This window comes from Muntiacus reevesi, chromosome 6, assembly GCF_963930625.1.
Source record: "Muntiacus reevesi chromosome 6, mMunRee1.1, whole genome shotgun sequence".
In the NCBI taxonomy this organism is placed as follows: Eukaryota; Metazoa; Chordata; class Mammalia; order Artiodactyla; family Cervidae; genus Muntiacus; species Muntiacus reevesi.
This window is the reverse complement of record NC_089254.1, coordinates 14,415,656-14,440,243: the sequence shown is the minus strand read 5'-3', so window position 1 is coordinate 14,440,243 and position 24,588 is coordinate 14,415,656. Positions and strand designations below refer to the sequence as shown.

Sequence of the window (24,588 nt, the reverse complement as noted above, 5' to 3'; positions counted from 1 at the left end):
ATCCAACCAGTCCATCCTGAAGGAGATGAGTCCTGAATATTCATTGGAAGGACTGATGTTGAAGCTGAAACTCCAATACTTTGGCCACCTGATGCAAAAAACTGACTCATTGGAAAAGACCCTGATGCTGGCAAAGATTGAGGGAGGGAGAAGGGAACAACAGAGGATGAGATGGCTGGATGGCATCACCGATTCAATGGATATAAGTCTGAGTAAACTCTGGGAGTTGGTGATGGACAGGGAAGCCTGGTGTGCTGCAGTCCATGGGGTCACAAAGAGTCGTTCACGACTGAATGACTGAGCTCAATGAGAGAGCCTTCAATACAAGATGGCATCCTGATGATGCTGAAGAGCTAGTGACTTTGTGGGGAGGATAACAGTTTTCATGTTTACTTTTTGTGACAGGACATTATGGAAGCTTAAATTGTACTATACTATAATTGAAATGCCTTTGCTCCCGTTCCCTTATCGAAGCCTACCAAGGTAGCCAGGCTTGTTTTAATTGAATTATTGAAAATAAAGTATAATATCTGATCTATTTATATAAGCTGTAGACTAATCTCCTTTCCACCAGCCATTGTCACCTACACTATGTATACATATGCTCACACTAATAAAAAACCGAATTTATTTTTTAGCCTGTATATATCATTGTTCTCAAAGACATCATCCTTGGAATGCCCCTGCCTTTAAAAGTTGAATAAATGATGAAAGTTGGAAAATGACTTAAAAAAACATAAGATATGTTGACTGTCAAATTTTCAAGTATGATATTTTTTAACATCAGAAAATTGCAAATCCACATGATAACAGTTATATGATTTTGTATTCCATTGATTGAACAATACATGAATAAAACCAATATGAGTTCAGTAAAGCTTTGAAATGAGATTTTATTTTCTTCACCTCAACAGTATCTATATCCATCTGAAAAATAATCACTCATATATGTGTGAGAAATAGCTAACTTCCAGGGAGGTAGGACCAATTGTTAAGGGCCTTGGAGATATAACAAGAAGATTTAGAATTTGTTCTTCAGGCAAAATGGAGTCAAAGAGGTTTCAAAACAAAGTGGCAGAGTTCAATTGCTTGTTTTTTTCTGAAAGATAATTTTGGAAGCAGTGCAGAGAGCCAAACGGCATATGGGAAAACTAGTAGCAGAAGGTTGGTTAGGAGACAGAATACACCAGGAGCCCCAGTGATGCGCAGGTACGGTGGCCTGGGCACCAGAGGACTTCGGGACCAGCTTTGTGTGGCTTATGCCAAGAGGGCATGTGCCTGCGTGCATGCTAAATTGCTCAGTCGTGTCTAACTCTGCGACCTCGTGGACTGTAGCTCACCAGGCTACTCTGTCCATGGGATTTTCCAGGCAAAGATACTGAAGTGGGTCACTGTGCCCTCCTCCAGGGGATCTTCCCCACCCAGGGATCGAACATGTGTCCCTTATGTCTCCCACATTGGCAGGCAGGTTCTTTCTTTACCACTAGCACCACCTGGGAAGCCCAGAGGGCATGGCTGAGAGTATTTCTAAACTTGGAAGCTGTGTTAGAGGGTGAGTCCATGAGTGAGACTTGTTCCACATGAGGGGAACTATCCCACCTGCTCCCCCTCCCTCATCTTCTCGTGCGGTTGGTACCACTTCCTGCAGAGCTGACCCTGCAAACGTCTGGGTATCCCCGCAGATGCAGCATCATCTCCACCTTCTCACTCTTCCCTGCTTCCCAACAGTTCATACTGTAGCTCTCCTTCCTACTGCTTCTGGAGATCTTTGTCTTAAAGTAAAATGCAATGCGTCTATGAAGGACTGTGTTAATAATTCTGCTATGAACCTGTATAGGATGCACATGAGACCAAGAGGTCTGGCCCTAACTTGTCTAAAATGATAGAAAAGAAATATGGCAATATACTACTGTATCTGAAAATTAGAGAGTATCATCTTGAATATTGCATCCTTTTTTTTTTTTTTTTTTAAACCCATCAAATGGGTTGAAAGCAATGAGTACACTGAGGAATTGAGAGGCAACTGACAGAATGGAAAATTAAGGATCAGAAGTTTACATTCTCGAACCTGCATTTCACATACTAAAAAAAGAAATTCTGTTAGACCCTAGATTGAAAAGGTGAGAAAAAGAAATATGATTATCATCTGTGAGTTCTTGCCATGGACACTACCTGAATGTGCTCATACCTGGGCAGGTCTGCCTTCTCCTTGAGGCACAGTGCTAAGAACCCATAATTAAAATGTTTTCATTTCTTTTAAAGTCAAGAAAAAGTGAACACTGAGTTCAAAGAAAATATTTTCTAAAAAATTCTTTTCCGATTTTCAGTTCAACTTCTTAACTGAGGCATCCTAGGTCTTCTGAAGAGATGTTCTTTTCTTTTTGGTAATTGATTTACAATGTTGTGTTAGGTTCAGGTGTACCAAAGAAAATATTTTAACATGTAGTATTAATAGACTTGTCTGTATACCAACACATTTGGAAAATATAAATGTCAATATTTTTATAAAGGTAAGGATCCATGAAGGCGAAAGTGCTTCAGTTCAGTTTGTGTCTGCTAATCCCAAGCTCCTAATTTATACCTTCCGCACCCTTCCCCTTTGGTAACCGTGACTTTGTCCCATTCATCTATTGATGGATATTGAAGTTGTTTCTATATCTTGGCTGTTGAAAGTAGTGCTCCCACCTTCAGTCTTTCCCAGCATCAGGGTCTTTTCAAATGAGTCAGTTCTTCACATCAGGTGGCCAAAGTATTGGAGCTTGTCTTATGTCTGTCAGTCTGTTTCTGTTTTGCAAATAAGTTCATTTGTATAATATTTTATTTTATTTTTTCTTTTTTAAAAATTTATTTATTTTTTAATTGAAGGAAAATTACTTTACAGAATTTTGTTGTTTTCTGTCAAATCTCAACATGAACCCAATAGTTTTCTTAATTCCCCTGAATTTATTTTATTTTATAATTTCTTTTCCCAATTATTTTTATTAGTTGGAGGCTAAATACTTTACAATATTGTAGTAGTTTTTGCCATACATTGACATGAATCAGCCATGGATTTACATGCTCATTTGTATAATATTTTAGATTCCACATATAAGTGATGTCATGATGTTTGTATTTCTCTGACTTACTTTACTTAGTATGATAATCCTGAAGTCTATCCATGTTTCTTCAAATGGCCTTATTTCATTCTTTTTTTAAGGCTGACTGGTATTCCACTGTATGTATATACATGCCTATCTTTTCCAAACTCAGCTCCATTTACAATTTGGTGACCCAGCTGGAAGAATGGGACATTTTAGGTTGTTTAATGTCTTGGCTATTGTAAGTAGTGCTGCTCTGAGCATAGGGGTACATAGATCTTTTCAAATGATAGTTTTGTCTGGATATATACCCAGGAGTAGATTGTTAGATCATATGACAGCTCTACTTTTAATTTTTTGAGGAACCTACATACTGTTTTCCATAGTGGTTGCACCAATTTACACTCCCACCAATACTATAGGAGGGTTCCCTTTTGTCCACACCCTCTTCAGCATTTATTATTTTTAGACTTTTTAAGATGTCCATTATAACTGGTGTAAAGTGGTATTTCATTTTGATTTGCATTTCTCTAATAATTAGAGAAATCAGATTGATTATATTCTTTGCAGTCAAAGATGGAGAAGCTCTACACAGTCAGCAAAAACAAGACTGGGAGCTGACTGTGGTTCAGATCATGAACTCCTTATTGCCAAATTCAGACTTAATTGAAGAAAGTAGGGAAAAACACTAGACCATTCAGGTATGACCTAAATCAAATCCCTTATGACTATACAGTGGAAATGAGAAATAGATTTAAGGGACTAGATCTGATAGAGTGCCTGATGAACTATGGAAGGAGGTTCATGACATTGTACAGGAGACAGGGATCAAGACCATCCCCATGGAAAAGAAATGCAAAAAGGCAAAATGATTGTCTGAGGAAACCTTACAAATAGCTATGAAAAGAAGAGAAGCAAAAAGTAAAGGAGAAAAGGAAAGATAGTCCTATTTGAATGCAGAGTTCCAAAGAATAGCAAGGAGAGATAAGAAAGCCTTCCTCAGTGATCAATGCAAAGAAATAGAAGAAAACAACAGAATGGGAAAGACTAGAGATCTCTTCAAGAAAATTAGAGATACCAAGGGAACATTTCACAAAGATGGGTTCAATAAAGGACAGAAATGGTGTGGACCTAACAGAAGCAGAAGATATTAAGAAGAGATGGCAAGAATACACAGAAGAACTGTACAAAAAAGATCTTCATGACCCAGATAATCACGATGGTGTGATCAATCCATCACCAGCCAGACATCCTGGAATGTGAAGTCAAGTGGGCCTTAGAAAGCATCACTATGAACAAAGCTAGTGGAGCTGATGGAATTCCAGTTGAGCTATTTCAAATCCTCAAAGATGATGCTGTGAAAGTGCTGCACTCAATATGCCAGCAAATTTGGGAAACTCAGCAGTGACCACAGGACTAGAAAAGGTCAGTTTTCATTCCAATCCCTAAGAAAGGCAATCCCCCAAAATGCTCAAACTACTACACAATTGCACTCATCTCACATGCTAGTAAATTAATGCTCAAAATTCTCCAAGTCAGGCTTCAGTTAATATGTGAACTGTGAACTTCCAGATGTTCAAGCTGGTTTTAGAAAAGACAGAGGAGCCAGAGATCAAATTGCCAATATCCACTGGATCATCAAAAAACCAAGAGAGTTCCAGAAAAACATCTATTTCTGCTTTATTGAGTATGCCAAAGCCTTTGACTGTGTGGATCACAATAAACTGTGGAAAATTCTGAAAGAGATAGGAATACCAGACCACCTGACCTGCATCTTGAAAAATCTATATGCAGGTCAAGAAGCAGCAGTTAGAACTGGACATGGAACAACAGACTGGTTCCAAATAGGAAAAGGAGTATGTCAAAGCTGTATATTGTCACCCTGTTTATTTAACTTATATGCAGAGTACATCGTGAGAAACGCTGGGCTGGAAGAAGCACAAACTGGAATCAAGATTGTCAGGAGAAATATCAATAACCTCAGATATGCAGATGACACCACCCTTATGGCAGAAAGTGAAGAGGAACTAAAAAGCCTCTTGATGAAAGTGAAAGAGGAGATGAAAAAGTTGGCTTAAAGCTCAACATTCAGAAAACTAAGATCATGGCATCTGGTCCCATCACTTCATGGCAAATAGATGGGGAAACAGTGGAAACAGTGTCAGACCTTATTTTTCTGGGCTCCAAAATCACTGCAGATGGTGATTGCAGCCATGAAATTAAAAGACGCTTACTCCTTGGAAGGAAAGTTATGACCAACCTAGGCAGCATATTAAAAAGCAGAGACATTACTTTGCCAACAAAGGTCCGTCTAGTCAAGGCTATGGTTTTTCCAGTGATCATGTATGGATGTGAGAGTTGGACTGTGAAGAAAGCTGAGTGCCAAAAAATTGATGCTTTTGAACTGTGGTATTGAAGAAGACTCTTGAGAGTCCCTTGGACTGCAAGGAGATCCAACCAGTCCATCCTAAAGGAGATCAGTCCTGGGTGTTCATTGGAAGGACTGATGCTCAAACTGAAACTCCAGTACTTTGGCCACCTCATGCAAAGAGTTGACTCACTGGAAAAGACCATGATGCTGGGAGGGGTTGGGGCCAGGAGGAAAAGGGGACAACAGAAGATGAGATGGTTGGATGGCATCACCGACTCTATGGACATGGGTTTGGATGGACTCTGGGAGTTGGTGATGGACAGGGAGGCCTGGCATGCTGTGATTCATGGGGTCACAAAGAGTCGAACACGACTGAGTGACTGAACTGAACTGAATAGTTAGCAATGCTGAGCATTTTTTCAGGCCTGTTGGTCATCTGTATGTCTTCTTTGGAGAAATGTCTATTTAGGTCTTCTGCCAATTTTTGAATTGGGTTGTTTTTTCTTGTTGTTTTTGAATTGTAGGAGCTATTTGTATATTTTGGAAATTAAACCCTTATCAATCACATCATTTGCAAATAAATTATCTCAGTTTGTAGCCTGCTTTTTGTTTTATGATTTCATTTGCTGTACAAAGACTTGTAAGTTTGCTTAGGTTTCATTTGTTTATTTTTATTTCTATTGCCTTGGGCGATTGATCTAAGAAAACATTGGTACAATTTATGTCAGAGAATGTTTTGCCTATATTTTCTTCTAGGAGTTTTATGGTGTCATGTTTATATTTAAGGTTTTAGGCCATTTTGAGTTTATTTTTTGTATGGTCTGAGGGAGTGTTCTAACTTCATTGATTTACATGCAGCTGTCTACTTTCCCAGCACCACGTACTGAACAGACTGTCTTTTTCCCATTGTATATTCTTCCCTCTTTTATCAAAGATTAATTGTCTATGTGTGTCTGTTTGCTTCTGGGCTCTCTTCTGTTCCTTTAATCTGTAGAGCATAACATTTTTTAACATTGATTTTATTTATTTATTTATTTTTGACTGTGCTGGGTCTTTATTGCTTCGGGGGCTTTTCTCTAGTTTCAGAGAGTGAAGGCTACTCTCCTTGTGGTGCATGGACTTCTCATTGCGGTGGCTTCTCTTGTTGCAGAGGACAGGCTCTAGGGTGCTTGAGATTCAGTAGTTGTGGCACATGGGCTCAGTAGTTGCGATTCCCAGTCTTAGAGCATAAGCTCAGTAATTGTGGTGCTTGGGCCCAGTTGCTCCTCAGGATGCAGGATCCTCCTGAATCAGAGATTGAACCCATGTGCTCTGCAGTGGCTGGTGGGGTCTTTACCACTGAGCCACCAGGGAAGCTCTGAGCATAACATTTTCAGTTTCAACTCTATAAAAATGTACTCGTTTTATTTGTAAACTAAATATTGATTCTTTAAAAAAAATCATTACATTACATTCATAATAGCCAAATTAATCAATCAAATATCCTATACTTCATACTGTTATAATATTTTGTATTTTCTTTCCCACAGTCATTATTTTTTTATTTAAATTATTTTTATTAGTTTTCTTTACAGTGTTTTGCAACCACCACACATATCTGATTCTAAAATATTTCCATCACTCCAAAGTTAGACCCCTTACACTTTAAGCAGTTTCTTCCCACTCCTCTCCTGAATATCTGGCCATCACTAATCTGCATTCTAAGTGAATTTGTCTATTTAGAATATTTTATATAATAGGAATGATATAGTATGTGACCTTTGACTGGCTTCTTTCACTTATGCATAGTACTTCTGAGGTTCATTCATGTTGTAATATGTATCAGTATTTCATTCCACTTTATACCTAAATTTGCACCTATATTCTGTTGTATGTATATACCACAGTTTGTTTATTCATTCACCCATTGAAGGACATTTGATCTGTTTTCACATTTTGGCTTTTGTGAATAATGTTGCTATGAACATTCTTGTATATGTACTTCTTTGAGTACCTGTTATCAGTTTGGGGGAGTACATAGCCGGGTCAGATGGTAACTCTATAATTAACTTTTTGACGAACTACCAAAATGTTTTCCACTGTGGCTGAGCCATTTTACATTCCCACCAAATGTCTGAGGGTTCCAATTTTTCTAGATCCTTGCCTTAATATAAATATTGACTTTGTAAGGTTGTTGAGTGTCTTAAAGGAGATGGAAGTTTCAAAAGGGAAAGCAGGGAGCAGCCATCCTTCTCTCTCCCTCTCACCACACGAAGTGCCTATATCTGTCAAGGGCACACTTGGCCTTGCAGAATTCACAGCCCCACCGCTCTTCCTCACATAGATACCAAGGTGAATGCTTGGATGTGGGCTGGAATTAGACAGAGTTGGAGTTGGGGTGGGGGGGAGGGTGGTAGGACAAAGGGCTTCCCTGTGATGACATTTCTCTGTCCACATTCATCACAGCTCCCTCTCCATCTGCCTGTCCAGGCACACTCTGTCTTGCTACTTGGTCTCCATTCAGAAGGCATTTGTTTTTCTTATAAGCAATTATAGTTAATATTTCTGGAGGGGAAAATGGCAACTCACTCCAATATTCTTGCCAGGATAATCACATGGACAGAGGAATCTGGCGGGCTGCAGTCCATGGGGTCTCAAAGAGTCAGACATGACTGAAGCGACTGAGCACCCATGCATGCATAGCTAATATTTTCCAAGTTTAATATACAAAGAATGTTGTAATAAAACATATGAAAACAGAAAGGGAAAAAGTGTGCCGAATTCCACCATATTGAGCAACTGCTGTCATTTTTGTAGTGCTTTGCAAGTTCTTATTCCTAAATGTTCTGAACACAGATTGGTTATTCTCACTTTAATACCCATACGTATCAGGAGAGAAAATTTGAAATTACCCATGTCTGGGCTCCTCTCTAGAACTGTGGATTTATTGTTTTGGGGTTAAGATCCCAGCATCTTCTCTTTTATGGTTTCCTTATAATATTCATCCATAGCCAAGACTGTGAACCACAAAAAGAACATAAAACTTTTTCCTTTGACTTTCAATTCGCAGGTCCGTTACCTAAAATTGACAAGTATTGATCACCTATGTTGGTAAAGGGTGGTGAGAGAGGAGGCTCTGGACTTGGACTTACTTGGATTAAAAATTGTATACAAAATCACCAAATAGTACACCTCAGTTTCCTTACCTTCAATACAGGAACAAAACCTATTTTGTAAGGTTATTGGGAGTTTAAATAAGATATCATTGAACTTGAAAAAATGAACAAATATTGATTTCTTTTTCTATGGTACCATGTGCCCAAACAGTGCACTTCCATTTAGCGCTCAAAATGCTAAAGCTGGAGGAAACTTAACCCGTATTTGTTGTTGTTGTTGTTTAGTCACTAAGTTGTGTCGGACTTCTTGTGATCCCATAGACTGTAGCCCACCAGCCTCCTCTCTCCATGGGATTTCCAGGCCAGAATACTGGAGTGGGTTGCCATTTCCTTCTCCAGGTGGTCTTCCCTGCATTGGCAGGCAGATTCTTTACCGCTGAGCCACCAGGAAGAGCCCCAACTCTTATTTAGCCTAGCCCATTATTTCGCAAACATGAAAATACCAAGAGGCCATGCTAGGTCTACTGGACACATCATACAATTGTTATATAATTGGGATGACCCTGAGGAGTCTTCTCCTAGCCTAATATTGTCTATCCCTAGTAATGGAAAATTGATCTTCAATCAAATGGTAATAAAATGTTGAAGGAATTGAATGGAACATACAAGTGAGAATCTTCTTAATTCTGGACTTTGGGCTGATACTGCTGGGTACCATGATGAATAAAAGTATTTTCTTTATCTGAAGTGGTTCCCAGAAATTCATAGCACAGGCTGCATACCAGTCATCTAGAGCAAGGCTTCAAGCTTATCCATACCTGGAATTTACCCAGAGTTTCTTAATTCAGGATTTAAACATTCTTTTGGTCTAGGGTACACAGAGGGAGCAGGGATTTGCCTGAGAATCAAAAAGAAGTCTTTAGGGAACCTGCTGAAGAGTGGTTAAAAGTTATCCTACCCATCATTAATTTAACAGGTATATCTGGAGTAAAATGTCTTTTTCAGGTATTGTATTTGACATCATCTGGGAAAAATAAGAGAAAAACAGTATATAGTTAAAGCATGGGAGGCAGAAGATTGGAAACCAAATAACAACAAGAATTTATAATTCCTCCTAAAAGAGATGTAAACAAGGTAGAAGCTCTCTATTTTATAAGAGCAACAAGCCAGGCAAACTCCAAGTAACAAGTGTGGCAGATATCTGGGAAAAACAAAATCCAGACTAGCCCTGTATTTTTATTAATTCTGACTTGCAACTGTGTTCTAACAGTTTGGCTCAAAGATACAGATAAAGATGTATCTATTTAGGTGATTTTTTTTAGGTGGAATATATCTATCAATATTTATGGTATAAAAAAATTAGAACTGAGAATTTTTTAAAAATGTACTCTTGATTCATTTTAGAATAATAAAACTTTATATATTAACATAAATAATACTTTTATGAGAGATAATTTTAATTTCACCTCCAAAAATAGTGATAAAAGCAGCATTGTTTATATATTTTTACAAATCTCTTTTGTATCTGGCTTAGAAGACAGTTGAATTTTCATATCTGCTTCTTTTTTCAATCTATTGTGTTATGTTGTTTGGCATAAGTATATGAAGAGAATCATGCAGATATGTAGTTGGAAAGGGAGGATTATTTTAGCAGCCTTTTGAGATAATTGTGGATATTATTCTTTGATAATACACTAGACTTGACAAATATAGTTTCTAAAGGTTGGTTGTAGTGTGAAATCTGAAACTATATCAATAAATAGTTCATACTCTGTATATTCATGAGAGAATGAGTCAGATTGTGTCTTAGTATTACTAAGAAAATAGTTTTTATCTCATTGAAGACTGTATTTTGAGAGTTGCTGCTATAACCCAAAGACAATGATGATTTTACATGCACCTGGGAGGGGTGAGACACACTTCTTAAACCTTGGATTGAGGAAAACTGAAGAAAATTGAGCTAGATAAACATCAAGAAACAAGACCCCCATTTTGAAGGGATCATATGGCAATGCTAAGAAGCAGGAAGAATAAATAGACAGATTTAGTTTATAATCCTCCCACACACACACCCCCCCCCCCCCCCGCCCCACTTTATAAACAGTCTTTTTTGAACAGAAAACTCTTCAAGGATAGAGTTTACTCATAGTATTGCCAAGGGGGCATGCAGATGGGACTTAGGGAAGAACCTAAAGTAAATCACCCAAAAGTCTGTACTCACATGTCCCTGCCCTGCACTTCACCTTTGCCATTTTCAAGGTCTTTGTTTCACATCACCTCCCAAATTACACCAAACTGTTGTGGCTTTCCAGGTGGCCCTAGTGGAAAAGAACACACTTGCCAATGCAGGAGATGTAAGAGATGCGAGTTCAATCCTTAGGTTGGGAAGATACCCTGGAGAAGGAAATGGCAACCCACTACAGTGGAGAATCCCACAGACAGAGGAGCTTGGCGGGCTAGAGTCCCATGGGGTTGCAAAAAGTCAGGCATGACAAAAAGTGACCTAACACGTTATGCAAAATAAAACACACACTCAGAATTTATAATCAGACTTTCAGTCCAGTTCAGTTGCTCGGTCATGTCTGACTCTTTGAGACCCCACAAACTACAGCACACCAGGCTTCCTGTTCATCACCAACTCACAGAGCTTGCTCAAACTCATGTCCATCCAGTTGGTGATGCAATCCAACCATCTTTTCCTCTATTGTCCCCTTCTCCTCCTGCCTTCAATCTTTCCTAGCATCACAGTCTTTTCCAATGAGTCAGTTCTTTGCATCAGGTGGCCAAAATATTGGAGTTTCAGCTTCAGCATCAGTCCTTCCAATGAATATTCAGGACTGATTTCCTTTAGGATGGACTGGTTGGATCTCCTTGCTGTCCAAGGGACTCTTAAGAGTCTTCTCCAACACCACAGTTCAAAAGCATTAATTCTTTGGCACCTAGCTTTCTTTATGGTCAAACTCTCACATCCATACATGATCACTGGAAAAACCATAGCTTTGACTAGATGGACCTTTGTTGGCAAAGTAATGTCTCTGCTTTTTAATGTGCTGTCTAGGTTGGTGATAACTTTTCTTCCAGGGGCAAGCGTCTTCTAATTTCATGGCTGTAGTCACCCTCTGTGGTGATTTTGGAGACCCCAAAATAGTCTGTCATGTTTCCATTGTTTCCCCATCCATTTGCCATGAAGTGATGGGACCAGATGCCATGATCTTAGTTTTCTGAATGTTGAGTTTTAAGCCAACTTTTTCATTCTCTTCTTTAACTTTCATCAAGAGGCTCTTTAGTTCTTCTTTGCTTTCTGCTATAAAGGTGGTGTCATCTGCATATCTGAGGTTATTGATATTTCTCCCAGCAATCTTGATTCCAGCTTGTGCTTCATCCAGCCTAGCATTTCTCATGATGTACTCTGCATATAAGTTAAATAAGCAGGGTGACAATATACAGCCTTGATGTACTCCTTTCCCAAATTTCAACCAGTCCATTGTTCCATGTCTGGTTCCAACTGTTGCTTCTTAACCTGCATATAGATATCTCAAGAGGCAGGTAAGGTAGTCTGGTATTTCCATCTCTTTAAGAATTTCCATAGTTTGTTTTGATCCACACAGTCAAAAGCTTTGGTATAGTCAATAAAGCAGAAGTAGATGTTTTTCTGGAACTCTCTTGCTTTTTTGATGATCCAGTGGATGTTGGCAATTTGATCTCTGGTTCCTCTGCCTTTTGTAAATCCAGTTTGAACATCTGTAAGTTCTCAGTTCACATACTGTTGAAGCCTTGCTTGGAGAACTTTGAGCATTACTTTGCTAGCATGGCGCTTCCCTGATAGCTCAGTTGGTAAAGAAACTGTCTGCAACGCAGGAGACCCCAGTTCAATTCCTGGGCTAGGAAAATCCACTGGTGAAGGGATAGGCTACCCACTCCAGTATTCCTGGCCTTCCTTTGTGGCTCAACTTGTAAAGAATGTGTCTGCAATGCGCGAGACCTGGGTTGGGAAGATCCGCTGGAGAAGGGAAAGGCTACCTACTCCAGTATTCTGGCCTGGAGAATTCCATGGACTGGGGTCACAAAGAGTCAGACATAGTTGAGTCACTTTCACTTTCACTTTGGTAGCGTGTGAGATCAGTGCAATTGTGTGGTAGTTCAAACATTCTTGGCATTGCCTTTCTTAGGGATTGGAATTAAAAACTGACCTTTTCCAGTCCTATGGCCCCTGTTGAGTTTTCCAGATGTGCTGGCATATTGAGTGCAGCACTTTCACAGCATCATCTTTGAGGATTTGAAATAGCTCAACTGGAATTCCATCATCTCCACTAGCTTTGTTCATAGTGATGCTTCCTAAGGCCCACTTGACTTCACATTCCAGGATGTCTGGCTCTAGGTGAGTGATCACACCATTGTGGTTATCAGGGTCATTAAGATCTTTTTTATACAGTTCTTCTGTGTATTCTTGCCACCTCTTTTTAATATCTTCTGCTTCTCTTAGGTCCATATCATTTCTGTCCTTTATTGTGTCCATCTTTGCATGAAATGTTCCCTTGGTATCTCTAATTTTCTTGAAGAGATCTCTAGTCTTTCCCATTCTGTTGTTTTCTTCTATTTCTTTGCATTGATCACTAAAGAAGGCTTTCTTATCTCTCCTTGCTATTCTTTGGAACTCTGCATTCAGATGGGTATATCTTTCCTTTTCTCCTTTGCCTTTTGCTTCTCTTCTTTTTGCTATATCTCAAAACTGCACCACAGAAAAGGAAGGAATACACAGAAGGCAAAAGCTGAAGATCACCCTGAGAGTCTGAAAGTGTTAGTTGCTCAGTTGTCTCCAACTCTTTGTAACCCCATGGACTGTAGCCTGCGAGGCTCCTCTGTCCATGGGATTCTCCAGGCAAGAACAGTGGAGTGGGTAGTGATCCCCTTCTCCAGGGGATCTGTTCAACCTAGGGATCAAACCCAGGTACCCTGCATTGCAGGCAGATTCTTTACCATCTGAGCCACCAGGGAAGCCCCAAAGGTTACCCTAATGAATGGTTTTGGTAGAAAATTATAGTTTCTGATAAACCTTGAGCTGGGTTTTAATGAAAGTTGTCCTTAGGTCACATTCTACCATGTGTACCAGGAGACATAAAATCATGTATTCACTCTTTTCTATCAGCTTGATAAAGTTCAAGTTCTCTGTCCCTTAGGTGCTCTGACAACCACCTTGCATGAAAAATCCACTCAAAAGCAGGAATATATTTTAGAGATAGGACATGGTGGCCCTTGGGGAAGACATTCATCAACCAGAAACTAAAACCAATGTCTGATCACAAGCCTGTTTAGGGATCAGCCTCAGGTGCCACCCCTAAGGCTACAGTCAAGAGGACTCCCTAGATTCACACTTCTACCAAAATTGTTGTTCAGTCCCCAGTGAATTCCTCATCTTCCAGTCCAACAATATACTTTTTATTTTAGTCTTCCTTATTCCTGAAATTGATGCTATTGACCTGTCCCATGACTACTGAAACAGTTTTCCCCATTGCTTTTAGTTCACTACTCTCCATGGATTTCCTCCAGCCTCTTGCTTGATCATTCTTCTTCTTACTCCTCAAATGTTGGCATTTCTAAGGCCTGCCCTTTAATTCCCACCTTTTGTCCTTCCAGTGCTTAATTCTGTTTTTAAAGCACTCTTACGACTTATAAAATGTACTATTTTTTGAGCAATTATGTGTTGAGAACTGTTTTTATTTCTTCATATTTTTTAATATCACTTAAATCTTATAACAACCTTGAAAGGCTCTTAATAGTATTCCTGTTTTACTCCAAAATGTTACATTCCTTGTTCAAATCACAGCTTGAAAGATCTGAGATTTGGTCTTAGATATTACTACAAACCATTGTTTTAAACTTACCATATGCCACCCAATATAATAGCAACCCCGATTTTGGTCTTAAACCTGAGACCAGGGCTTTTCACCTTTGGGGCACTACAGAGACATCAGTAAAAATTGTTTTAAATAGAGATGCTCTTTGTCCATTTTCACTGTTACTGAATAAAAAAATCTTGGTAGATGGTTTTGATGCATGCCGTTAATACAATGATGAACTTGATACTTACGTTCAACTTTCTATTGGGTCATCACCTAGATGCCTACCAGAAACTTTGACTTTGACATGAACAAAACTGAACCTACATTTTCTTAAATCTCCCCTTCTTGTATTTCAGATATTGTTACTATGTCACCATTCACATAGACAGTTGGGAGTCATCCTGGAATCCTTCTGCTCCTTCATTTTCCTTATCCTCTTAGCTCCAAATCCTATGGAATTTAGCTGGGAGATGTCTGTGCTGCTACTTCATGTCCTGTCACCTCCAAACTAGCCTCCTTGCTGTTAGTCTCTCCACACTACAGTTCCATCCTACATCTTACTGCCTTCTTAATTTTTCTAAGAATGTTAGAAAAATGTTAATCATTTTTTATTGTCTTACAAAAAGGGAAGTGAGTTTTAAATTCCAGTCAAAATATCACAAAGCAAAATCATGGCAATTTAATGGTATATTGGCTATTTTCAAATTTTATCTTCTGCTATTTGACCTTTGAACTGTATTTAGGATGTGAGCAGATACTGGTGGTACTTTTAGGAAATCATGAGAGAAGATTGACGATGAGAGGGTTAAACACAAGGATTTCTGTTTTTCCCATTCTGAATTGTAATGCTTTTAAGTGAAAGTTGCTCAGTTGTGTCCAACTCTTTGTGACCCCCATGGACTATACAGTTCATGGAATTCTCCAGGCCAGAATACTGGAGTGGGTAGCCTTCTCCTTCTCCAGGGGATCTTCCCAACCCAGAGATCTAACCCAGGTATCCCGCATTGTGGGTGGATTCTTTACCAGCTGAGCCACAAGGGAAGGCCAGGAATACTGGAGTGGGTAGCCTATCTCTTCTCCAGCAGATATTCCTGACCCAGGAATCAAACTGGGGTCTCCTATGTTGCAGGCAGATTCTTTACCAACTGAGCTACCAGGGAAGCCCTAGTGCTTGTAAAGAGAATCCCTAAAAGTAGTTTTATTGAAATGAAGAGCAACAAGGAATCAGGCATCTAGGCTACGTGCTCAGTCGCTCAATTGTGTCTGACCCTTTGGAACCCATGAACTATAGCCCGCCAGACTCCTTTATTCCAAGGCAAGAATACTGGAATGGGTTGTCATTTCCTTCACCAGGGGCTCTTCCCAACCAAGGGATCTAACGCATATCTGCACCTCATGCCTTGGCAGGCGGATTCTTTACCACTGTACCACCTGGGACCAAGTGTCAACCTTTTTATTGATACGATTTAAATAGTAAGCTCTGCATTGAAGGTATCAATGTTTGGACATGTTTATGAATTAGTTGGTAATCCAGTTGTGTTTTTCAACTTGTGGGGCATAGATCTGGGGAGTTTGGCAATTTTATAGCAAGGAATTAGTGAATGTGGATGTCGCTGTTTCATTGTCTACAAGTAATGTAATTGATACATCTATAAAATGTTTTTCAAGTGACTATAATGGTGAATGTTAATGTGTGACTAAAGTCATAGTAGGTTGTTTCATTATACATTTTGCTCTCAATGGATAGCCAATTACAACTACTCTCATGTGAATTGTTTAAAATTTAAGTTAGGAAGTATTCCACATGCTTGAAAGGGTTAACAAGCATTGATTTAGTTGATACACAGCTCAAAAACTTACAGTTTTAAAAATATTTCAAGTGAAAATGCTGAAATGAAGATGGATATAGTATTCTGGAATTTCTGGAAAGATCTAAGTTTGCACTATAAATTTGGGAATCAGCATGCAAATATTTTTAAAGTCATGATACTAGATTAGATTGCTGAGTGAATAATGACCATGGATTAAGAAAATAATGATAAGGGTGTCCAAGGACTAAACTGTAGGGCTCTCTGGTATTAAGGAATCACGGTGATGATAAAGAAACAGCAAAGGAGACAGGGTGCCTGGGAAAAAGAGAGGAAAATGAAGAGAATATGAATCCTGAAAGCTAAGCATTTAAAGGACAATGATTGACTATCAAATGTTGCTAAAAGGTCAACCAAGGTGAGGACTAAGAAATGACCGTTGGACTTTGAAATGTGAGGGTACTGGTGACTCTGACAATAGTAATTTTTGTGGATTGTGGGAGAGAAGTCCTTTTGGAGTGAGTGTAGAAGAAACTTGGAGATGGGGGATTTCAGCCATTGGAAGAATTTTGCTGTGAGGTTAAAAAGAGAGATGGAGCAGTAGACAGAGGAAGAAATAGAATTACAGAGTCAAGAATTTGTTGTTGTTTTTAAGATGAGAGAAATAATACCATGATCACACACTGAGGGAAAAGTTCCTGGAGAGAACCATTTCAGCTGTGTTAATGCTACTAATTAGCCCCTTCCTGGTTTTAAGCTGGATTACGTATTCTTATAATTATATGTCCATTTTTAGTAATTAAGCTTTAGACTCCTAGGAATGCTGAACGCTATTTCAGTGAACTGCCTCTACCCTGTCTTCAAAGCACTGTTTGTTCAGGTCAACAGCAACGTCCTCATTAAGAGAGCTAATGGTTAATTTTCTGCTCCATAACTCCTTAATGTGGTGATTTTGATCCATCCTCCTACTTGTTCCAACTCTTCCATCAGCTTTCAGGCCAGCACTCTCTCCTGACTCTTCTTTCCCTTACCTCTACACCTTCTCAGTCCGTTTCGCCTGCTCATGCCCTGCCTGCCTCTTCAGGCATCTCCAAGACCTTGCCTTTGATCATTCTCTCTCATGTACTCCCTCCCACAACTGTCACTTTCAATCCTTTGGTTTCAGTTTTTACCTCTATTTTTGGTTCAATAACCTGTGTAATAATAATGGCATCTAACATTTACTGAGAGTTTACTATTATGTGTCAGGCACTTTGCTAATTTCTTTATCTGCCTTGTCTGCCTTCTACCCACACTAAAAACTCCTCTGAGTATTACTATCCTCATTTTCAAATGGGAAAGTTTTTGCTCAGTAAGGCTCTGAATCTTGCCCTAATCCCAGGGAGTTAGCAAATGGCAGAGCTTTGATTGAACTCACTGTCTGTCTTGACTCTAAAGCTGTTACAGTTACTATGCTTTATTGTCATCTAAAAGTCTAACTCAGATCACCCTAGTTTTAAACTGGCATATCCATCCAACTGCTTAATGGACATAGCTCAGGTCACCAGTCCAGTATTCTTGCCTGAAGAATCCCATGGACAGAGGAGCCTGGAGGGCTCCAGTCCATTGGGTCACAAAGAGCTGGACACGACTAAAGTAACTTAGCATGAATGCAGGCATTTCTATCTTAATAGGCACTAACCTAAACATCGCCCAACCCCTTCCCTACCCTGCAGATGCCCCTGTTCTAATATTTCCTCCTCTGATATTCCTTATTTCCTATTATGGTTTCTCCTTCAATCCAGTCCCTGAGTTTAGACTGTTCTGGATTTTCCCTCTCCCTCTGCCTAATACCCACTGTCTCCACATCCATCAGGTTCTGCATCCCAGCGTCGCTGACATTCTCCTCTGCTTTCTCATTGACTTCCTGCTGGTAGGAAGCTATTCCCCATTGCAGTTGGTTCTCCCCACTGTTGTTGACGTTAGCTCTTGAAAAAGTCAATCTGATCATTTCATTGCACTTACGAACCTCTCATGACCCTTGTCACTTCCATTGCCCTTTCCTTTCTATTTACAACATCACCCTATCCTTGCCCTTGCCACTCTCGCCTATCGGAGGCATCAAGAATGCACGTGATGAATTATTAACCTATGATATACGTGGATGTTCTTACATGCTGAAGAACACAAAATGAGTTTCAAAGTCTTCACTGAATTTTAAGTGGCTTATCACATATTTCTCAATCAACGGGAGGCTGATATACAACTACTGTTATATGTATAAACCGCTCAATATTTTGACATTAAAAAAGACATTCTTGTTTAGAACTACATACCAACAAGATTATTCTCATGTGAAACTCTTGTTTTAATTAATATTCTCAGCTAGGGCTGTTCTCTGGCTGTGGATCCTGCATATAGGGCATATTAATTTTACATAATAGAATTGGGTAAAATGGGAGTGACAGAGTGGGAATGGGTAAATGGGAATGGAGAAGGATGAGGACACCTATACCAGAGTCTTTTCAAAACAGGAATAGAAGGAACTATATCTACATCCTTAATAACTGAACTAAAACAATTTTAAAAGTGCCTCTGCATCTTTGTTAGCTTCCAATAAAAAATGCAAGAACAGAAAAGAGATTATACTTGATAATATGCTATATTTTAACACAGCCTAACCTGGATCTCACTTGTACCCTGAAATAAAAAGGATAATCTTCTTATATAGATCAGTTTCCCAGACAAGAGGCCATGTGGGGTTGTGGACAAGGGATTCTGGGTTCAGATCCCTTTGAGTTCAAATCCTGATAACTATGTGATCCCAAGTCCTGTCCTATCTCTGATTCTCGATTATCTTTAAATAAGGGGAAATCTTATTGAAAGGTAAATATAAGGGTTTCTTAGATGAGAAATTAATACTTACTGATCTGAACTCCTACGCTGGAATGCTGTAAATAGCTCATGTCTGTTTAGTTTTAACAGAATTGTAAGACTAGAAGAAACACCAAAGTTTGTTTATTTCCGCCTCATTATTTTACAGATGTGGAAACCCAAGAAGATCAAGAGACATAAACTATTTGTATACTTGTGAATAGACTTCAATATTCTAGTTTTCTAACCTAGCATCATTAACATGCTTTGACGGAACTGTTCGGAGCTCACAGCTAGCTAGGAGACTCATACTCAGACTCAGTTACCAACATTATAAGGCTGGAACATCAGCTGTAAGTCACATGTGAGCCATAGGAAGGAAGGATTCATTTTCCTGAGGACCACAAGGAAAGTTTCATCCAGTCCATTATAGAGAGTGGAGAACATTCTATTCTTCTCACTTATTCCACTGCAACTCACCATTACTAAATTCAACATGTATTTACTTTAAGGTGTTATTAACATCAATGAAGCTTTTTATTATCATGTACTTTTTCTTAGTCAATAAATATCCAAGGACAGCTACTATCATGTAACTGTCTAACAACTATATAGTTTTTAAATTCTAGAAAATGGATCTACCTACAAAAAAATTGAGAAAAAAACAATTCAGTAGATATTTCGAAGAAATTTAAAGACTTTAATTAATGCTCTCAAGGCTTAACAAATACAGTCTTGTGTTATCAATTACATTTGGGGGATGGGGAACAGGCCTACAGGTTTTACTTGACAGAAGAGGCTTTTATTCTGGTTCTAAAGAACCAGGGACTGGAGGTCAAATAATTTTAAGTGCTCCCTGGCAGCTTTTAGTGTGAGATTTCAGTATTCAATAATGAGATAAGATCATTATCTCAGAATGAGATAAGACATGGGAAAATAGGCTAACATAATTTAGTTTTCATTTGCATTGGATAATTGCTGCTGCTGCTAAGTCGCTTCAGTCGTGTCCAACTCTGTGCGACCCGATAGACAGCAGCCCACCAGGCTCCGCTATCCCTGGGATTGCCCAGGCAAAAACACTGGAGTGGGTTGCCATTTCCTTCTCCAATGCATGAAAGTGAAAAGTGAAAGTGAAGTCGCTCAGTCGTGTCCAACTTTTCGAGACCCCATGGACTGCAGCCTACCAGGCACCTCCATCCATGGGATTTTCCAGGCAAGAGTACTGGAGTGGGGTGCCATTGCCTTCTCTGTTGGATAATTGAGAGAACATGAATCATTTTCCATGCTAGTTTGTTGTTGATGTTTAGTTGCTAAGTCATGTCCAATTCTTTGTGACCCTATGGACTGTAACCCACCAGGCTCCCCTGTCTGTGGGATTTCTCAGAATATTGGAGTGAATTGCCATTTCCTTCTCCAGAGGATCTTCCCCACCCAGGGATAGAACCCATGTCCCTTGCATTGGCAGGCAGATTCTTTATAGCTGAGCCACCTGGGAAGCTTCTACTGTAGCTTAATCCACCACAAACTCCGTGTTATAACTTAAGACCGATGTATGGGGTCAGGTTGTGATAGGAAGCAGATGGCACACTCCAGTTAGAACTGATCAGAGAAGTGTGGACAGGGCTTAGGAGAACAGGACAGCTCGGCACCTCAGCGCTAGGCCTGAGGAGGTGAGGAGGAAGCAGTGCCTGGAATCTGCAGATAAGGAGAAAAAGAGGGTCAGCAGACAGGAGCTGCAGGAGAGGAGCTTTCGGGTGGGTGAGCCAGGAAAAGAGATGTCCTTCTCCTTCCCACCCTCTGCAGCTCCTTGAAGTGGAACCATTTAGTCACTCCCAGTGAAAGAGGAGGGCAGGGAAGCCAGGGCATAAGATTGAAAGTGGCTCTGAAGGGACAAGCAAAAGACTTCCAGTACAGTACCACCAACCACACCAGGTAACATATCAAATGATATCTATCTTCCGCTACCTAGATGAAGTGGAAAGGGAAATGGGATTTATACTATTATGATTCACTTCTTTATGATTTAGCAAACAGTATGTGTTTGGCTAAATCTCTCAGTTTCTCTTATTTTTACATTATAAAATGTGGGTAGAAAACCTACTTTCCAAATTATTCTTAGGCTTGAGATAGTACTAATATATAGAATATGTGTGTGTGCTCAGTTGCTCAGTCACGTTTGACTCTTTGCAACCACATGGACTGTAACCCACCAGGCTCCTCTGTCCATGGGATTTTCTAGGCAAGAATACTGGAGTGGGTTGCCTTTTCCTACTCCAGGGAATCTTCCCGACCCAGGTATTGAACCTGAGTCTCCTAAGTCTCCTGCATTGGCAGGAGGATTCTTTACCACTGAGCCATCTGGGAAGCCTGTAGTATACAGAATAGGACGTAGCAAAGTCTATTTGATGCTGAAAATTTAGGGAAACAAAGAACCTTAGAACTTAGTCCTCTATCATCTTTGTCATCAACTAGTGTCCACTGTTCTTAGGGAATTTATATCCTTGGCAATTACTGAACTAGTTGGGAATGTATTACATGAGGATATCAAACCTGTATCCTTGACAAGCATTGACTGTAGTCTGATCTCAGTATGTCTCTGCACATGTAATTTTACTATTTCTTAATTTATTTTGGTGCTGATGTGACCAGTAAAATACAAATTTATCATAGAGTATAATGAAGTCATGGGGCCTTGATTATTTTTATCATAGCATGTTTTCTCTATCAAAGAGACTCTAAAAGTACACTACCTTCTTGTGGGGGCAGGTCAAGAAGATGTTTTTAAACAAAATTCTATAAGGAATCTTTGTACTTAAAAGGTTTAGGGGCCACTCATCTATTTTGGTTTTACGTATCAACATGACTTGAATCTTACAAAGAAATATTAGGCCTTAAATGTATTTTTCTGAGGGCAGGTCTTTCCTGGTTCTGCATAATAAATTTGAGGGCAGTACTGGTAGAAGTTCAACAATGCCTTTAAAATGGTGAGTCTCCGTGCAGATAATAAATAGGAAAAAGTCTAATTTTAGGGTAATTCTCCAATATAGGAATGGGGATGAAATCTAGAAAATATATTTTGTCCTGAACAGAAATCATTCATGTTTAGCAAAAATAAGACAGGCTATATTAGCCCTTTTCTCCTCTGTCAGCATTTCCAGTATAACCCAGATCTTCTTGTCATTCTGTTCCACAGGCAGATGTGATGAAAAGAAAAAGGCCTGGTGATCCAGACAAACATGGCTTCACATCCTGGATCCACAACAATTAGGTGCGTAAATTCAGATAATATTCTTCTAGCTGGGCCTAAAGTAAAAATAACCTGATTGCAATGCTGTGGGGTTTTTTGATGAGATAGTTGATAATGTGGGGATGAAAAAATTGATTTCCCTCCTTGGGTGCTATAACTCTTCAGAACTCTCATCACGTTAGTACTTAAAAATTTCAGGATTTGGAAGGACCCCTAGTAGTCTCTCACTTGCTTATTTTAAAGATGGAAATGTAAAGAGGTTATAGGACGTATCTAATGATCATATTACTACATAAGTCATAAAATTCAGGCTGGAATGGAACTCAGTCCTTTTCCAGAAAGCATAACTTGTCAACGACGAAATGTAATGAGTAATTGAATCGAATTGAGTCCATGTATCCACTGAGCCGTTCCTGGGACTCAAAAGGTGAAGAAGTCGACACAAGGTGACGATCTGGTTGTGCACCAATACAACCACAGAAGACGTCTGACGATCCGTCACAAGACAAATACACTGAGCCATATGCTCAGAGGAAGGGGAAATGTAACTCTGTCTGAGGTAGAAGAACCTAATGAAATCTAACCTGCATTTAATAAAAGGTGGAGACCCTTCCAGCCATCTGCCTCAGTATTTATTAATTTAGCAAATATATGTGTATCCACAGCTATGTATCAGATGCTTTCTTATAGTAAGGAAGAAATATAGTGCTAAAGATTTCGCAGTTAAGGACATGAGGAAGATACGCTGCAGAAGGCATACTGCAATCAATTACTGATAATTTCTCTAAGAACAAACCAGGTACGAAAGTTTAATGAATTGTCAGAACAGCAGGTAAGGCCATCTTACGTGTCAGTGGGGGACCTGGCCAGACCTCTGAGGTTATCCTTCCGCAGAGGCACTAACACTTTAAGACGCTGGAAACAGGAGCCGTTCCCCCGCCTCTCTCGCTCCGCATCCTGTCCTGGCCCGGCTACAGCGCCTTCACGCCCCGCGGGCCACGCCCCTGCGCGTTGGTTGGTCTTTCCAGAAGTGATGAAACTTCCCGCAAGCATTACAGGAGCCGGGAGGGTATAACGTGAGGGGTGAGCGAAAGCCCCCACCCTGCAAGCCGCTGCTGGGCCCTTCCGGCCCACCCGCCCCGCTGGAGCCCAGGTAGGCCCGGCAGCCGCGGGTCGCGGCGCCCTTGCAGCGAGCGTGCCGCAGGGCTGCCCCCAGAGAGGTAGGAAGATGCGCGGCAACCTGGCCCGCCCGAAGGGTGGGCAGACGCGGATCCCGGTACTCCGGGATGCAGCAGCTTTAGGAAGACCGGGGAGGTGGGGCCGATTGTTGCGCACCTGGGAGCCAGCTGGGGCGGGAAGACCTCCGCAGTGGTCCGGGAGAGAGGGGTCGCCTGGCCCCCCAGAGAGGCGGCCCTGCCGCTCTGGAGAGACGGCGGCGGCGGTTTAGGTTGGCGCCTGTAAATTTCATTATTTTATTATTGTTATTATATTGCGTCGAAGCCTGCGGAAATTTTTGCATTTCGAGGGCCCTGCCCTGGATGGGCTGGAGGGCGCACGTGGTCCGGGTGCAGCTGGGAGTCGCGGGGCCACGCGTTCCCTAGGCTCTGATCCTGGAGAGAGTGTCTCCTGGGCTGTCTGTCGCGGCCTCGGATACTCCTTACCTCCGGCTTCCCACCTGGTTTTTCCGAGCTACCCCTCCCCCCATCTCTTGTTGCAAGACTCAACAAGTGACTTGCTGAGCAAATCCTGCTCAGAAGAGATCAGTTTAGGATGACTGGCGGCGCGGTCTGGGAAAAGGCAAAAACAAACAAACAAACAAACAAACAAAAAAACCCCCGAAAAACTGGCATGGCTTTTCTCAGTGGTTATCTGTTTTATAGGAACGGCTTCAAATTAATGTTGCTATTTTGAGTGAAGGAACACTTTCCGCCCCCAGCCTGTGGCCTACATGATTTCTTCACCGTCTGTTGCCCGTGGTGCTTGACAAATAATTTAAAAGCACCAGTAACTCAGCTTTTTCATTGATTGATCGCATTCTTGTAAGATTCACTAGAGGTAACTTAGGTCTTGAAGCTGTGCAGGAGTTCGTTGCTGAGATCTTGAACTTCACCATAGCACTTGATGTAATTAAATGTTTAAGTTTTTGAGTAATTAAATGCGCTGAAACAACACTCCAGTTCGGTAACAGTTAGCCACAGGTGACTGTTGAAAACGGGAAATGCTGGTTAATCCGGATTGAAATTTGCTTTAAGTGTTGACGATTTAATAGAGAAAAACAATGTAAAATATCTTGT

General features: G+C 40.3%; 1 protein-coding gene across 4 annotated transcripts in view; it reads left to right on the top strand.

Annotated features, from left to right (window-relative positions):
* The window catches only part of ASNS (asparagine synthetase (glutamine-hydrolyzing)), a 142,571-nt gene that overhangs the window by 98,082 nt on the left and 19,901 nt on the right, over window positions 1–24,588 (top strand). For 2 of the 4 annotated variants that reach the window (XM_065939302.1, XM_065939303.1), the window contains exon 2: window positions 22,241–22,315. The gene's annotated coding sequence lies outside the window, so the exon portion shown is untranslated. Of the gene's footprint in view, window positions 1–22,240; window positions 22,316–23,321; window positions 23,515–24,588 lie in introns of those variants that run through there. The other 2 variants (XM_065939301.1, XM_065939304.1) reach the window with 2 other exon arrangements.